Source organism: Octopus bimaculoides, chromosome 18 (genome assembly GCF_046866305.1).
Source record: "Octopus bimaculoides isolate indiv1 chromosome 18, ASM4686630v1, whole genome shotgun sequence".
NCBI classification, from domain to species: domain Eukaryota; kingdom Metazoa; phylum Mollusca; class Cephalopoda; order Octopoda; family Octopodidae; genus Octopus; species Octopus bimaculoides.
The window spans coordinates 32,230,369-32,248,799 of record NC_142945.1 but is presented as its reverse complement, the minus strand read 5'-3'; the positions used below and the strand labels follow the sequence as shown (position 1 = coordinate 32,248,799).

General features: G+C 33.0%; 1 long non-coding RNA gene across 1 annotated transcript in view; it reads right to left on the bottom strand.

Annotated features, from left to right (window-relative positions):
* Positions 1 to 2,259: 2,259 nt before the first annotated feature.
* LOC149132039 (uncharacterized) overlaps positions 2,260 to 18,431 on the bottom strand; it is a 148,207-nt gene continuing 132,035 nt past the window's right edge. Inside the window, exon 2 of the long non-coding RNA XR_016244977.1 lies at positions 2,260 to 3,829. This is a non-coding gene — a long non-coding RNA (uncharacterized LOC149132039). The remainder of the gene's footprint in view (positions 3,830 to 18,431) is intronic.

Genomic DNA, 18,431 nt, shown 5'->3' with positions numbered 1-18,431 from the left:
AAGTTACATCACTTTACATGCTAAGTTCATATTCTGTTAAAGTTGGTTTAGTCTTTTACCCTTTCAAAGTTGATCAAATTAATTAGACCATTTCTCCACAATGTTTGGCCTTATTACAAATATACAAGCTCTGTTTGTATGAGATTTAAGATCAAATCTGGGAGCAAATTATTCTAAATAATAATCCTATCTATAATAGGAAGAAGTTTAACTCCCAGTTTGAGTAAGATCTTTGTGGTTATTGCTGTTTAATTTGGAATCAGTCCTGATCATGTAGATTTATGATCAAAGAAAATATGATTTCAAGGAGATTTGGTTGTTATTTCTAGCAGATTGAACAAGCATGTAGATATTTCTTCACTGAATTGTGTCATAGTGTAGCCTAGGTCAGCTCTAATCAAGCAGAGCTATGGTAAAAAATATTTCAACTGTAATCATCCTGCCTTTTATTCTGGTATACTGTATTTGAGATTACATTATCCAATATGTTCTTCATTTTTAAAATGATAGTAAGAGAGATTTGATTATTATTTCTAGCAGGCTGATCAACCAAATATGAATGTTCCCATTAGCTATTAAACAAAGATTTTGGTACAATTAATACATTGGCATAACTTTATTACTGGCATCTGTCAACTCAAGAGCAGGCCAATTGAATGAAACCTTCATCATTGGTCAGTGAATGACCTCTCCCAAGTGCAAGCTTAGGCAGGTTGTATGGAGACTCTGAGCTACCTAAATGTCAGCATGCCTCTTTCTACCCCACTAGTGTGCAGTATGTCTGGCACCAGTTTTGTTTACGGAATAACACAAAAGAGTCAAAAACTAAACCTTATAATTTATAACAAAGTTTGCTCCCTATCCTCTTTTTTTCACAAGGTAATGAGACTATTTACCCCTAACTAAGGATCCATAACCCTGGACATGTGCCTATATTAGGGACCGTGTTAGATAGAATTTGATATTCCACCTAAACATGTCATTTTACTTCTTAGTTTATGAAGCTCTCTATATATTGTATGAATGTGTCTTATTTGTATGTTTGTATATGTCTATGGGTACCTTTAGACATCTGTGTTTGTGAATATTTTGAACTGTCATGCATATGTTTTGTTATCTAGACAGATAGACTTTTAACAAGAGACAAAGAAAACAAACAACAAAGATCTCAATCTTCTTGACATAAAACTCTTAAATAAGACTACCCAATTAAAGAACATACCATTTTGTGTATTCAATGACAAACCAAGCACAATATATTGAATGCTATTTCATGCACAGAATATTTGCCAGTCTGCCTGCCTATCTGTGTATCTGTCTATTTACCTATCTATCTTCATTCTATTTACTGACCTGTCTATCTATGTATCTCTTTGGTTGTTTGTTCATTATACACTCTCTCTGTTTCTTTATTATCATATTCTATGAACCATAAATCTATTTCTCACTCACTGGGTTTGTTTACTTGTCATTGTATGGTTTTAATCTAAGTCCTTGCATTCAAATTTAGCTCTACAATTATTAACCTTGTATAAAAACTTTCGCAACTATTAGCTTTGCAGAATATTTTCTGTAATGACAAATCCATTTTATACTTTGAAATTACATATAGACATACTGACATATGTTTGTATATAAAATATGTATAGATTTTATATGCAAAAATATAAATATATATTTTATATATCATCAATATCGTGGCCTGTTTGGATTGTTGATGATTTTTTCCATAGCAATCTTTCAACACATTTCATACTGTGCTTTTCTTTACACTTGGTTCCATGTCATTTAGAATTCTTTTTCTGCTGCTCTATGCCTGGCAATCCTCAGATATTCTACTTTTCTTTTGCTATTTGGATTTCAGTCCAAGGCCTGCCTTGACAAACAACATTCTGACTCGCTAGATGTAGGGTGGAGTTAAAGATTTATATAACAAATTTTTTTCCGTTGTTGCTTATATCCCAGCAATGGATCCCCACATCATCATTCCATGAAATGTGTTTATGGAGATAAAGATATTGAAACACATCAATACATGTCAGAATGACAAAGAAACAAGGAATTACCCGATGGTCGTAGGGTGTGCTAGAAACACCAGCTAAATCTCCTTTAAATCACACACCTTTTTGTCTGAAAATTATTTTGAAATTATAAACAGAAACAAATTGTAGGTTCAGAATGTCCATATTTTAAAACTGTGATTTAAAAATTTTTTGAAAAATAGCTCTAAATGACGATGTAATTCAAATAGCCCCTAAATGATGTTCATCCATTTTATTTTAGTCAAGAGAAGATCTTTTCACTTACATTACAGCAATAATAATTGAAATTCAGTTATAGAATTGTACTTAATTTTGTATTTATTTTGTATTTAATAAAAATCACTCGTATGATTCAAATGTTTGCAGAATATTTCTTTATTTCCCTGTTCAACATGTTTCTTGTTGGTTCTTGATTATAATTATAATTCAGTGTGTGTGACAAGGTGAGCAAGATATAGATCTTGATACTCTTTTGGTCATCACTCTCATGACAGAATCATCATTATAGAAGTGAACCTACTGCTAATTAAGTTGATAAAAGGCTGGGGGTTTGTTCTTTCATCAAGCATCAGTTTGATTGGTCAAACTGTTTTGCTTGTTTTGTGCATAGGAGCAAAAGTCTTGACTAGAGAAAATAAAAAGTTTGATTTGAAATCTGGAAGGAACTGCAATCAAAACCTATAGTGTGAAAAACAAATGAATCTTTTTCAGGTTATGTTTCTGACTTGTGAAGAAAAATGACTTTGTAATTACTTTCTTTACCTGTATCCTTCCACTACCATTCCAACTTGAAAAACTCTATCTTGATTCTCATGAATAATTTGAAATTTGGCACCATGATAAGTAGATTGAAATACATACATGTGATTGGAATTTGATGACTTTTCTTTATTTCTATGAATAAATACATGTCTGTGTGTGTGTGTGTGTGTGTGTGTGTGTGTGTGTGTGTGTGTGTGTGTGTGTGCATGTAGGATGTAAAGGAATTTGGAAAGACTAGTGATGGTCTGCATTGGTAAAGCATGCATCATTTGGAAAAGCAACAGAAAGAGCAGAGTGAAATTTTGACTCTTAAATATGGGAAACATTCACTGATATTGCAAATAGCTATCCGGTTGAACAAAAATCTGTTATATGCAGTAGAAGCAATATTAAATTATAATAACCTTCTATGTATTATAATTAATGTAAATACATTGTTAAAAGTCAATTTACAGTAGTCATTGGTCCAGACATAACATCTCTTATGGACGTGTTGTGTTTAGAAACAATATATATCAGTAGATGAAAGACTACCAGCAGCTGCTAGTAAAAATGCCAGATACATTTTGGCCTCATATAACAGATTCCCTATCTGTTATATATCAATGGTAACAAATCTCATTTAAACAAGTAGCTGGCTGTGAGGACATGGCTTTGACAAGACTTAATGAGGATAAAATGCATCAGGCATTCTTGCTAACCAGTCAATTTTCTTTGAATTTGCATTTACATTAAATACAATATGTAGGTGGCTTTATATTGACGTGTGTTTGTGTGAGTGTGCTTGTGTGACTCCATCCATATATTCTCCCATATCCATGTGTTGGTTCAGTCAGGTTTTCTTTGCTTGCTGTTCACTGCAAGAGCATGTACAGTCTCCTTCGCAGGTTTTGATATGTGCGATCTTTATAATTAAAAGGCTCGTGGTTTGATAGACTAGGGGATTATTACCTTTCTTGGCAACAGGTGAGGGTTGGTAACAGGAAGGGCATCTGGCTGTAAAAATCTGCCGCAATGAATTCCGTCTGCAAGCATGGAAAAGCGGATGTTAAATCGATGATGATGTGTATTTATATTTGTATTTTATATATATATATATATATATATATATATATATATATATATATATATATATATATATATATATACACACAAACATATACATGTATATATATGTATGTGTGTGTGTGTATATGCATACATATACATATACATATATATAAATACACACACACATATATATATATATATATATATATATATATATATATATATATATATATATACATATATATATATACATATATATACATATATATACACATATATATATACATATATATATATATATATATATACATATATATACATATATATATACATACACATATGTACATAATATATATATATATATATATATATATATATATATATATATATATATTATATACATATGCATACATATAAATATATATTTGTATCTCTCTCTCTCTCTCTCTCTCTCTCTATATATATATATATATATATATATATATATATATATATATAATCAAAATAAGCAACAGGATATCAAGAGGTAATGCAGTACAACCGTTTCAAGCAGCCCCATTTAATTGAACAATGCAATCATTACATCAATTTAAATGCAGGGCTATCTTCAGCTGCATAAATAAATAAATAGAATTTTTAATCAGTTGGACACATTAATATTATTTTACTCAAATGCTCTAATAGAGCAAGAAGACAGAAATCAATATATAGATAGCATGATTTATCGCCTCAGTATTCTATAAGTAAATACCCAGAGCAGTCTTTATAGAAACCACCTAATAAGTAAATAATTAGGTACAGGAAGGAATATTAAACTAATTCTATGTAATCTTCCCTATCTAATGTTGAAAATTGGTATATATACACATTTTATCTATTTTGGCTATAATATCATTTTTAATAATCTTAAATTTTATCTTTATACAACATAACAATATTCTTTATATACAATCACCCATAATACCCCATGATAATTTCCTCTGTATTAACATCATAGCTTTTATTAGTGTCTTGCCCCTTTAACTGGTAATTAACATCTTGATTTGGGGTCTTCCCCTACCCAGCCTCCTTTATAGACAGTTACTTTATACTAATCCTAAAATCTTGACAATTTTTATGACCATACCCAGCTATGTGCTGTCAATGCCCTCCATTCTAAACAGTCACAGTCCTCTAGTCTTAGATTTGGTAGTTGATAAAAAGACTAATAAATTAAAAATGAACTACAATCCTTTACCCCAAAAAACTTCATACAGTTCTTAGAAGTATAGTATATTCTTAGCTACATTAGTGGCAACATGGACACTTTCCATCTCCTTACTCTATTAGAACATTTGAGTAAAATTGTATTGTGTCCAAATGATTAAAAATTCTGTTTATTTATTTATGCAGCTGAGGAAAGCCCTGCATTTAAATTGATGTAATGATTGCATTTTTCAATTAAACGGAGCCACTTGAAATGGTCGTACTGCATCACCTCTTAATATCCTGTTGCTTATTTTGATTTTATTTACCTTACTTTGAGTTGTACAGATAATACCGCACTAATTTGGTGCTTCAACTTAAGTACCTAATTCAACTATTCAACTGAATCTCAATTATATATATATATAAATATATATGCACACATAGTAGAAGTGCTAAGTAGTGATGTAAATAAATACAAACTTGTTACCAGTTAAATTAAGTTTGAAGCATATTCAAACCTGCATGAAAACCAGTCACTGTATTTTGTAATGCAGAAAATTTCTCACTATAGACAAATAGGTGTAAACACACTAAGTCATCCACCTATCTGTCTACAGCAAGAAATTTTCTCCTTGACAAAATACAATTAATGGCTTTCATACAGGTTCAAATTTTCCCCAAGCATATCTCAACTAGTAACAAGTTTGTATATATATATATATATATATATATATATATATATAATACACACACATATATGTATAATACACATGCACACGCACATGCACACACACACACACATAGATAGATAGATAGATAGATAGATAGATAGATTATATATATGTCTTATATGTATATCATCATTATCATTATTTAATGTCAATTGCCTATGCTGGCGTGAGTTGAACGGATTGGCCAGAGCTGATACAGCTCCCCAGCTCCCCAGCTCTGGTCAAACCGTCCAACCCATGCTAACATAGACAACTGATGTTAAATGATGATGATAATGATGATGATGATGATGATGATATATATATATAATACATGTGCGTGTGTGTGTGTGTGTGTGTGTGTAAATACTTACATGTGTGTATGTGTGTATGTATAAATACATACATATATGTGTGTGTGTGTGTGTGTGTGTGTGTGTGTGTGTGTGTGTGTGTAGATGAAGCCAACAGGTAAGATTGAGAAATGCTCAGTATATAAAACACATAGTAGTGCTCAAATGATTTGAACTTACATTCTGAAGTCTGTATCAAGGACAAAGCCCGCAGGATGCAGAGTGACTTCAAGAGAAGTCCAGGTGAGCTCATATTGAGATAGTAATGTAAGTAAACATGCTTGGGCTTGTTATATAAAATATGCATACATATATATACAAATAAATATATATAAGAATATATATCGAGGAAGGGCATCCAGCTGTAGAAACTCTGCCAAATCAGACTGGAGCCTGGTGTTGCCATCCGGTTTCACCAGTCCTCAGTCAAATCGTCCAACCCATGCTAGCATGGAAAGCGGACGTTAAACGATGATGATGATGATGATGATGATGAGAGAGAAACAAAAGCTGAAAATATTCAGAAGATGAACACTTGTGTATAAGCATATTGGTATTCATATATTTACAGAACAGATTTACATGGAGTACAAAAGATAAGGGGAGATGGCATGGTACACCAGGTCCGACATCTGTTTCTAGGACCTGGAATTATGTAATAGTTGGCAGATGGAATGTGCAAAAAAACCTGGAACTATGTAATAGTTGGCAGATGGAGTGTGCAAAAAGTCAAGGATATGCAACCAGTAGTGGATGTATATAAACATTACTACAAAGCTGACCTCTATCTTCAGAGTGTAAAGATTGGTAACTAACAGTTTAGATCATGATTTGAGAGAATCTAAGGGCAGAATGGGTGAAGAAGGTCAATAGAAGTAGGTGAAAGAAGGATGTAGGCGATTCAGGGGTTACATCTACAAAGAATGTCCCAATTCCACCTAGGGAATTCTACATGTGGCTCTTACTACAGAAAACAAATAACTTTATAAATGAGGTGGAGGGCTCTCTACTACAACCTCAAATCCAATACCTCTAACCCCATCGAAGGACAAAGACTCATATAAAAAAAATCCACCCCTTAACCATGCACTGGCTAACTTCGAAAGGGATCTACTTTGAAAAATAAAAAATTTCAAGTTCTTTAATAAAATCAATTCTTTCCAGAAGGACCTCTCCAAGATTATATCTAAGATAAGGAACTCCACATCTACATGTCTTCAGATAAAACCAGGAATCTCTATACCTACCTTGTTGAAACATATACCAACCTTACATCCAGGGAACTCAGAGGAAACTATAAAGGAACAGTCTTAAAGACATTAACAACCCCCATTTAAGCTCATTGTGGACCTTGGACTACTGAATAGAACTGAACCATACACACCCACCAACCCCCACTTCACTCCAAAAGACCATAAACCCAACTTCTCCACCAAACCCTCCATCAGACTAATCTGATCCACAAAATCAGACTTAGACTGAATTTGCAAATGCATAATCAACCAAATTATACCTCTACTGAGGAGGAGTACAGTTAAACTTCCACTTTGGAATTGTACTGATGTTTTCACTACTTGGTTTCACTTCCTTTCTGATAAATCATGCACCTATTTCCTTCAGTTTAACATTTCTAGCTATTTTGCTTCCATATCATCTATTCTTTTAAATAAAGCCCTAATTATTGCAAGAAAAGACACAGCTATCTCCCAATCTGACATCAACAACATTCTGGCAGTTAGGAAAACACACTTCAATAATAATGACTGATCCTGCAGCTTGTCTGTGGATTTATTTATGGACTCATCCAACTCCACCCAGGTTATTGATATGTTCAGCCTCTTCCTTCTTTCCCAGATTAACTAACACTTACTCAACCTCTCCGGAGGCCTGTACAAGGATGATGCACTCCTTACAGCTGCCAGTTTATCTTGACTGCCAGTTGAACATACCTGGAAAGCCCTCTACAGATTTTTTAAAAATTATAACCTATCTCTTTTGAAAATAACACCAAAGTAGCTAATTTCTTAGATGTCACTCTTGACTTAGATACAAACCTATAATACCATTTCTATAAACCCAATGAATCACTACAATTTATTAACATCCTCTAACTTATCCTTAATAGCATTGTCACTGGTATCTCTATTAGAATTTTTAACTTATCTGCAAATGCAAACATCATTGTCCACACTTGTACAATGATGTATATATATATATATATATATATATATATATATATATATATATATATATATATAGTTTTAGGGAAAAGAACCAAGGTTCATGAACTCATCGATGAAAATCCAGTCACATATAGAAAAATTAATAAGTAAAAGCACAATAAATAAGTATAATATGATACAAAGTAAATATCATAAGATAAAGATAATAAAACGACTACACGTGTTTCATAACCAATTTTCAAATAGAAAGAAAATTTAAATCGATTAAAATCGATTAAAACTATCGAAAATCAATTCTATTCAAAAATATAGCTAATCTTCAGGTCAAAATTCAACACTAATAATAATAAAAGAATGTATATATCAACCAACAATAAATAACAAATGAATGTATATAAAATATTTATTAGATTAAAATAGAAAAATATTATTAAAAATATCAAAATAATAAACATTCCATAATCAACCCTACGTCCATTATTTGAAAATTGGTTATGAAACACGTGTAGTCGTTTTATTATCTTTATCTTATGATATTTACTTTGTATTATATTATACTTATTTATTGTGCTTTTACTTATTAATTTTTCTATATGTGACAGTGGATTTTCATCGATGAGTTCATGAACCTTGGTTCTTTTCCCTAAAGCTATATATATATATATATATATATATATATATATATATATATATATATATATATTTAATACTGTGAAACTTAATTTAATTTTAATTTTTAATAAATTGATTTTAATTGAGTTTTTCCCTGTAATTTTGGATTTTTATCCCTAATATTATTATTATTATTATTATTATTATTATTATATATATATATATATATATATATAATTCACGATTACTAAAAGTGACCAAGAGTGCAGGGAGTTCCAGCATTGCTAGAAATAAGAGTCATAGACTCTTTAGCCACAGAAAGCACGTCCTATTTGAACTGACAGGGGAGACAACATCCCTACTGCAAGCGAGGTGTGTTAGATTAGCATACTATCTTCATACAGAAATTAATACTCATCAGTATTACTTACTCCATTGCATTTGGTGAAGCTGAATTTTCCTCTGTCAGTATTATAGGAAAGGTGATGAGCTGGCAGAATCGTTAGTATGCCACACACACACACACACACACACACACACACACACACATATATTTAATATCAACCTTATAATACACATTTCAAAGCTCCTCTGCAGTTATCAGCTACCATATGCTATCATACAGCAAGAATACTCTTTTTATTGAATATACATGGGGAAATCCACTAGTGTATGCAGGATTCAAACACAGAAAGATATAGTTCAAGAAGATGGAATGAACAGGCATTACTCCAAATCAAAATCACAGCAATTGTTCCTGTGCATTAGCAAGAGCTTTCAGTTGCTGAGTGTTTCATATATTATATAAATATTATATAAATATTATATAAATATGGTCTATCAATAGCTATGTACTTTCATATCATCCAGGTTAGTGGATTTGAGAGCATTGTAGGATCACCAATAGCTTTTTTGTTTTTTTTACACCCAAATTCAAATAGACATAAGTCATAAATAATACCAAAATAAATTGGAATAAAAATCAAAAATGTAAATTATAAAATAAACAGACCAAAATTAATCAATAGAAATATAGAAGTATAAAAACAAATCTTAAAATCTCGTATTCAGTCCTTTCTTTAGCATAGACATGTCTCACATTTTATGGAGATACATTAACACTTCAAGACAATAATGTTTCCAAAATATAGACTTGAGGAATTTCTTATCTCATTTGTCTGTAAGTGTTTTTATTTAAAGAACATGTGGTCAACATATTACTCCAGTGGGTTACTACTTGTCTGCTTGATCAATCATTCATAGATGTAATTACACAGGAATAATTTTTTCACCTGCACACTTATACATACATACATGTTCATTCAATTAGTATAGACATAAAAATATTTACAAACACACACACGCACACACACACATATACACATACTATTGGCAGTTCCTCTAACTTCATAGCTTGAAGTCAAATGAATAGTTTTCTTTTATTTTGCACTAATGTACATATATCCATCTAAAGTTACCCCCATTTTTGTTCTCATGAATGTGCATCTCTCCATGTCACTCTATCAGTCTTATTCCACTTACACTATAACATTCTTTTACCTAAACAACTGTACTTAACATATTTCTTATTATGGGTTTATACACACTAGGTGGACAACAATATAAATAAAATAATTTAAACACACCAGTAACGATAATGAATCATCGTAATGTCATGTTTTAGTAAACAACATTGATATAACCGAATGATCATAAAGACATACAAATTATTATGAATGTCATATAATTCAGGCAAACAACAAAATAATTTTTTCAGTAGAAATAACCATCAAATTATTAGCACTTTTTTGAGTAAATAGAGGATTGATATAACATTGAATTTTACATATTCTTTCTAGCTTCCAGAAATGAGCTTTCAAGTCTACAGTCACATGTTAAAATAATCTTTTTTGAGTAGGTACTATATGGTCTTGCATTTTGTATTACTAAGTTGTGGTGTGTTGTAGTTTTTCCTCTTGAGGTCCCATGTAAGGTCAGCGAGTGATGTGCATTGCTTTTTTCTCCAACAGTTCTTGAAGGTGTGGCTGGTTGCATTTACCAATCTGTCTATCTGTAATCAGTCATCATGACTATGGCTGTTCCTGACTTTGTCATGACTTGATAAGCTTTCTCCATTCTGGTCAGTTTTTTGCTTGGGTTTGCCATTTATCATGATCAATTCCCTTCCACCTTATGTTCCTTTTTGTAGTATCATAGAATTTCAGTCTAGATCTTCCCTGATTTCTGATTTCTTTTTCATTTGCATAGTTGGGAGTAAAGAATTTGTCTGGGGAGTCTGTTGTTAACTATCCTGTGTACATGGCCCAACCAACATGAATTTCTATCAATGAGGATTTCCATCATAGGAGGCAGGCCAGTACACTGTAGGATCTCTTCATTCCTGATCTTGTCAAAGTGAGTAATATTCATGAGTGGTCGTAGCTGTCCCATCATATAAGCATGTAACTTATCTACTTGAGCTTTATAGAGTGTCCAGGTTTCAGCTCCATACAGCAGGGAAGAAAGCATTATTGCCTGGTACACCTTACATTTGGCACATATAGAAAAAAGCCTATTTTTCTACAGTTTCTCCTGCAGTCTATCAAATGAAGCAGTAACTCTGCTGATTCTGTGATTTCCTGGCCTACTCATGCATTATTTGAGATGGTGCTGTCTAGGTATTTGACTGTTTTTCACAGGTCCAGCCTTTCATGTCCAATAGTGATGTTTTCTTCTGTTAGAGGAGAAATTAGGTTCTCCACAGGCTGGTAAAGGCATTCGGTTTTCCTGATGTGAATCTTTAAGCTGAACTGTTGTGCAACTCCGGCAAAGTTATCTGCCAGTTCCTGTACACTGTGGTATGGACAACCAGCACACTATCATCAGTGGACAGCATCTCCTACACTAGAACCCTCATAGTGTGCATCTTGACTTTATACTTTGCAGCATTGAACAGATTAGCATCATGCCATGTCTGGATGTAAATCCCCATTTCAACTCCCTCAAAGACGTGTGTATGTGTGTGTGTGTGTGTGTGTGTGTGTGTGTGTGTGTGTGTGTGTGTGTGTGTGCATGCGTGTGTGTGTGCATGTGTGTGCATGCACTTGGTTTTACAGTAAATTTATGTTTTTACATAAACACTCATTTGCCAAAGTGTATGGTTTCTTATCCCCAAAATTGCATTTTTTATATTATTATTTGCAACTCCATTGCCCCTTATTGTACTTGTTTTTGTATCTTTTATTGTGACTGTTATTGTTGTTTTCTATATATATATAAAATTGAGAATGTATGTCTCTGTGTATGTGTGTCTGTGTGTTGTGTGTGTGTGTCTGTGTGAATCCGTGAAACTCCAGAACTACACAACCAATTTCATTCAAATTTTACACATACCTTACTTAGGGTCTCGGTTGTGATTTAGTCAAAAAAAAAATTTAACTTCTTGCATACTTCCAGCCCACAGCAACATCATATCTCCTTCATGTGTCAAAAGTGAAACAAAAACACTCATGTCATTCGAACCGGAATCTCAAAAACACTGTTATTATTAAATTTATGCATTTCTAATCAATTTGGAGATATTTGCTATCGAATTGCAGATTTTTAACAATGCATTTGGTGATTATTTGCTTTATTTCTTGGGCAAAATTTACAACTTAGAATAAAAGAATAAAATTATTATTTCATTCAAAAATTGATGAGCTTTGTTTTTAGTGATGACTTGAAATGGTAAATATTTTTTTTAACTGTATTTGCTTGAAAAAAACATACTTTTCTTTATATTAAGCAATTCATTATAATTACTTTTATGATGTGCCTAAATAAAGACCATCGTTATAGATCAACATTTCTCAACCTTTTTCGCAATTTGGCTTCCCTTGGACATTGAAAAGGTTTATTTCGGCTCCCCTGTGTTGATGAAAAATTTAATCCAGCTTCCCATGTATCTGAGATAGACTGGCTGGCCCATGACAAATCTGACTAAGGTGGGGACCTGCAGAACTACCAGCTCACGAACTGCATCTGAAAGTTGGTGCGCCAATCATGCTGCTAAGGAATTTAGATGCTTTAATAATGTGCAATGGTACGCAGATGATTATCAAAAAATTGTGCTCCCGAGTTCTGTAGGCAACAATCTTGAATGAACCGGCCGCTGGCTAAGACATACTTATAACTCCCATGTCCCTTACCCACTCCGATACGACCTACAAGTTTAAACAGATGCAATTTCCCATCAAACTCTGCTTTCCTATGACAATCAACAAGGCACAGGGACAATCAATGCAAACGGTTGGTTTGAATCTGACAGAGCAAGTATTCTCACATGCACAACTGTACGTTGGCTGTCCCATGGTCTTTCTATTTGTGCACCCAAGGGAAGGACGAAGAATGTTGTCTACCAAGAGACACTCCAATGATAACAACGGCAACTTCAACTGCTCCAATTTCAACTCTGCAATTTTTTCATCGTCCGGCCAGCCCACGTAAGTCCAGTCTTGCTTTGCTCTCCTTACTAACTCACCATGACATTCTTTTTTTTCTACCAAGACCTGTCGCCCAAAAACCACTTCGTATCCACTTCTTCCTCTTTTTTATGTCTTCATTTCTCTCTTTGCGTTGTTCTCTGACCGGGTGAAACCGAGCTTAGCTGCTAGTTATTACTAATTCTATTTCCATTATTCTCATTGCTATCATTCCCAGTGCTTGCTCCATTCTTGTTACTCCTTTTATCTATGCTAAAGTTGATATATTAAGATCATCTGGGCTATGATAATTTTTTCCCCCTATTATTATGGGCTTCCCTATTTTCTGGATGTATGCTATCCCTGATGCTATTTTTAGAGTCTACAAATACTACATTCAGCTTCTTGTTCTTTAATTTCTGAATATGGTATTCAAAAGTTATTTGATGTTGCATATGACAGTTTCACCATATAGCTGTTAAAAATTTTATGATACCTACTAAATTTAGGGAAATGTCTATCTAATATGGAGAAAAATTCTCTAGTAATTTAGTGCCACATGTAATCCAAACACTGGATTGAACCATAATATACTACTTTCATTAGATTTGTTATTAGGCTTAGTGTAATTGTTATCATGCTTGGTAGAATCATTCCGATTGGAATTAAAATAGGCTTTTTCATTCTTATTTCCAAATGTTCTTCTATCTTCATTACTATTTGTATTTGCTTTCATTTGACTATTGGTCTCTGATTCTAAGGTTTAGGCTTTTTCCTTCTACGATACCAACTCTAATATTTACGTCCTCTTTATGTCTGCTAGTGTACTTATCTCTGCCTTTTTCTCTCTTTATTTCCGTTTTTATATTGATTAGCTATACTGTTGCTAAATAGGCGTAGGAGTGGCTGTGTGGTAAGTAGCTTGCTTATGAACCACATGGTTCCGGGTTCAGTCCCACTGCGTGGCACCTTGGGCAAGTGTCCTCTACTATAGCCACGGGCTGACCAAAGCCTTGTGAGTGGACTTGGTAGATGGAAACTGAAAGAAGCTCGTCGTATATGTGTGTGTGTGTGTGTGTGTGTGCATGTGTGTGTGTGTGTGTGTGTGCATGTGTGTGTGTGTGTGTGTGTGTGCATGTGTGTGTGTGTGTGTGTGTGTATGTTTGTGTGTCTGTATTTATCCCCCCAACATCGCTTCACAACTGATGCTGGTGTGTTTACATCCCCGTAACTTAGCAGTTCGGCAAAACAGACCTATAGAATGAGTCCTGGGGTCGATTTGCTCGACTGAAGGTGGTGCTCCAGCATGGCCACAGTCAAATGACTGAAACAAGTAAAAGAGTAAAGGAGTAAGTGTATACTTAATCTTTTCATTGTATCCAGCACTAGCTTGTGCAGCATTGTAATAACTCTGCATGTGAAGTAAATATTGTTTCATTTACAGAGTGCCTGGAAATTCTATCTGATACACTTTACACTATATATATTTTAATGCAGAATGCGGATGATTGGATATTTTATTTATACACCTTAGATGCTCATTTAATTTGTGGCATGGTTCAAAAAGCCCGGTGTTTAAATTAAGTGTTACATCTAGAAAATTTACTACTTTATGATCATTTTCAATTGTTATAAATTTTTAAAGAATTTAAATAGTTTTTTATATATTGCTCCATTTCAACTTCACTACAATTTACCATGAGAAAAAAAAGCGTCATTCCTATATAGATTCCCCCCTAACTTAGGAAGCCAGAATTCCATCTAGAAAAGAATGTGAATTCTGACAAGATCAGTAACCTGTGCTGAATTGTTTTATCCCATCTTTACGTTGAAACAATACGTTCTATTTAATTTCATATATAGCTCATTGTAAGCAATTATTGTATCGCAAGTAGCTAGTATAATATGTATCCCATAGATGGATAAATTAGAGTTGTGTTTGGCAAATAAGAGTACCTTACTACGTGATATTGGATGAATTGTAGAATAGTAGAGATATCAAGTTGTACAAACTCACTGTTGTTTTTTATTTTTCAGGCTTTTGAACCAACAAATAAATCCAGTGAGTTAGACTACAACATAAGTTTAACTATGGTTCTTAGAGTTGGTAAGATTTTATCTTTAATAGTCTTACTAATTCAATCTACATCTGATTTAGATAGGCATATCAGTCTAACTGTTGGATCACTATGAAAATAACATATGGTCCTTAAGGTCAATTCTTCAAGTTTTCTAAATGTATATGATTTTGTTCTATCTTTTGTCCCCAGCTCTGTAACTATTTCAAGTCCTTTCTTATCTATTTCACTTGGTGTATTTTTAGATTTATTATTAAGTTCTTTCATAAGTTTTTCATTGACTTGAATGTCAACATTATATTAATTTCTGGTTTTATCAGCTGGTAGTAAGATACCTGTTGTAGCTTTTAGTTTTTCAAGTAGTTTTTTCAATTTCTTCTAGTGTTACCTAAGACATTTTCTAAATTTTACTTTCTTAATTATATTACATTGTTCCTTCTCAAACATTGTCAGAAGTTGAGTAAGTGGTGGTGGTGGTAGTTCCTAGTGATTGAAATACCTGTTTGAGCATGTCTTCAAATTCAATCGTATTTTAATTTTCCTATCGAAGAAGAATGCCTTCTATTTCATTCTTTGGATGAAAGAACTTCTATTCTCCATTAGCTGGTTCAGCTACTCCCTTTTACTCAGTATAGGTATATCCTTAAGGAAAACATCCAGTGTAATCTTTTCCACCTTTAAGGCAGTGTTATGAGATATATCATCATCATCGTTTAACGTTTACTTTCCATGCTGGCATGGGTTGGACAGTTTGACTGAGGACTAACAAGCCAGGAGGCTGCACCAGGCTTCACTCTGATCTAGCAAGGTTTCCACACCTGGATGCCCTTCCTAATGCCAACCACTCTGAGAGTGTAGTGGGTGCTTTTTACATGCCACCAGTACAGGGGCCAGTCAGGTAGCACTGGCATTGACCATGCTCGAATGATGCATTTTACATGTCACCAGCAGAGGAGCCAGTCAGGTGGCACTGGCATTGACCACTCTTGAATGGTGCTTTTTACATGCCACATACATATATATATTATTACTATTATTGTTATAGTTTTATGATAGTCAGTGTCAGAATTGCCAGAGTTGATTTTCTATTTTTTGGCATGAAACCATTGGTAATTTTACTATTGTGAGACTATAATATAGTACTATATCAATAATAATAATAATATACCCACTGTATTACCTAATATATTTGTGCCCTTTTTACCAGACTCATATAGTCAATTATATATGCATTTGTGTGAGTGTGTAAAGTAAAACCAATAAATATTTATAAAAAGCAATACAAGAACAAAGTTTGACCAATATAATATTAGTTTAATGTTTGATGAGTTGACCTGAGAGTGTTTTAGCATTTCTTACATTAGTCCTTCATCTGAGAAAAAAAAAAGAAAAAGTGAAGGGAGAGAGGGAGAGGAAGAGAGAAACAGTGGGTTCATAAAATAACAAAGGAAAACTGTTACAAAAGTTTAAAATTCAAAAATACAATTAAAAAGTATATAAAGGAAACATATTTTTAAGCATGCAGTTGTGAAACTAAAAGGGAACGGTTAAAATTGTTTTTTGAGATGCTAAAAGTCAAATTCCAGGATGAAAAGTAAAATGCAAATTGGTAAAAAGTTTGAAAAGTTGGCAAAATATGCAGGAAGAAGGTAAAATGTCTGAGAAGTTGATAAAAATCTGGGAGATTGGTAAAAAGTCCAAGTAGATGATACAATCCAAGATGGTGAAATCATATACATGACAGATGGAATGCAAGAAATTGATACACACATGCTGTTTTCAATTTTAAATATGCATTAGGCAACACTTTAGCAGAAAAGTGTTGAATTTAGCAATAGAGTTTTTAATAAGTTTATCATTTTTCCTAAACACTGCTAATAGAATGGGAATGGAAATAAAATACCTTCAATAAAAGAAATTGAATTTACAAATTATCTAATGATGTTTTCAAGTTTTACATTTTTTAACGTAAATTGAATGTGGATGAGAAATATATTTACATTTTGAGGTAAATTGCGTTAGCTCTTGTGCGTATTTAATGCAAACCTTTCAACAATGATTTTATACCTTCATTCTGTTCTATTGTCTCAGTCTGTCTTTATTTTATTATTCTATAATACAAACAGTAACAATTCTGTGCTGACTTGAATTTAAAATGTCAGTTGATTGGTTAGTAAATGTAGAATGTCAGCTGATTGGTTAACAAATGTAAAATGTCAGCTAATTGGTTAGAAAATGTAAAATGTCAGCTGATTGGTTCTGCTGGTGATTATAATTTACAAGGGCCTTGCATAAGAGATCTATTTTAGTTGATACTGTCAACACTGACTGATGACACCTGTAACACAAAGCATTCTGTTTACCACTTTCCGTTATTCTAGTGGTATGTCGCAGTACACTATCTCAAGCATTTTATCCTTACACATGATAAGAGAATATGATTTGAGAGGTATTTCACTGTTATTTCTACCTGGCTAAGTGACTACATAGTGATTCCCTAATTCCATAGGTACAAGTGATGGAGTTGAAGAAGAGGCAAACAAAGTGGACTTTCTCATGTCAAGAGAAAGTTTTTACCTCTTCACTTACCAGTAAAGTTTGTAGTTGTTACTGTTGTTTAACCAAAGCTCAACCCTGATCAAGAGGGCATTATGAGGAAAGGCATTCCAATTATTAACATCCCATTTTTTTAGAGCAAAGAATATCATGAAATGCAGTTCAGATTTTCAAGTTATATTGGATAGTCTTCATGTGTGGGATCTGACAGGCTGAACAGTTTTCTATTAAAATAATAGTTGATCTCTGCTGTGATTTTTGTCAGTAACAGTTCATGGAGTATGGCTGCCTGGTACAAGGAGAGTGTATTAGAGTAAATACAAACCTTGTTTCAGTCAGTTGGTGGTTGAGAACTTTTGCTTTGATGAGAAACTTGTCCAGTCAAGTGAAACATGTACTATCAAAACATCAAGAAATTTGAGCACTTTTACCAG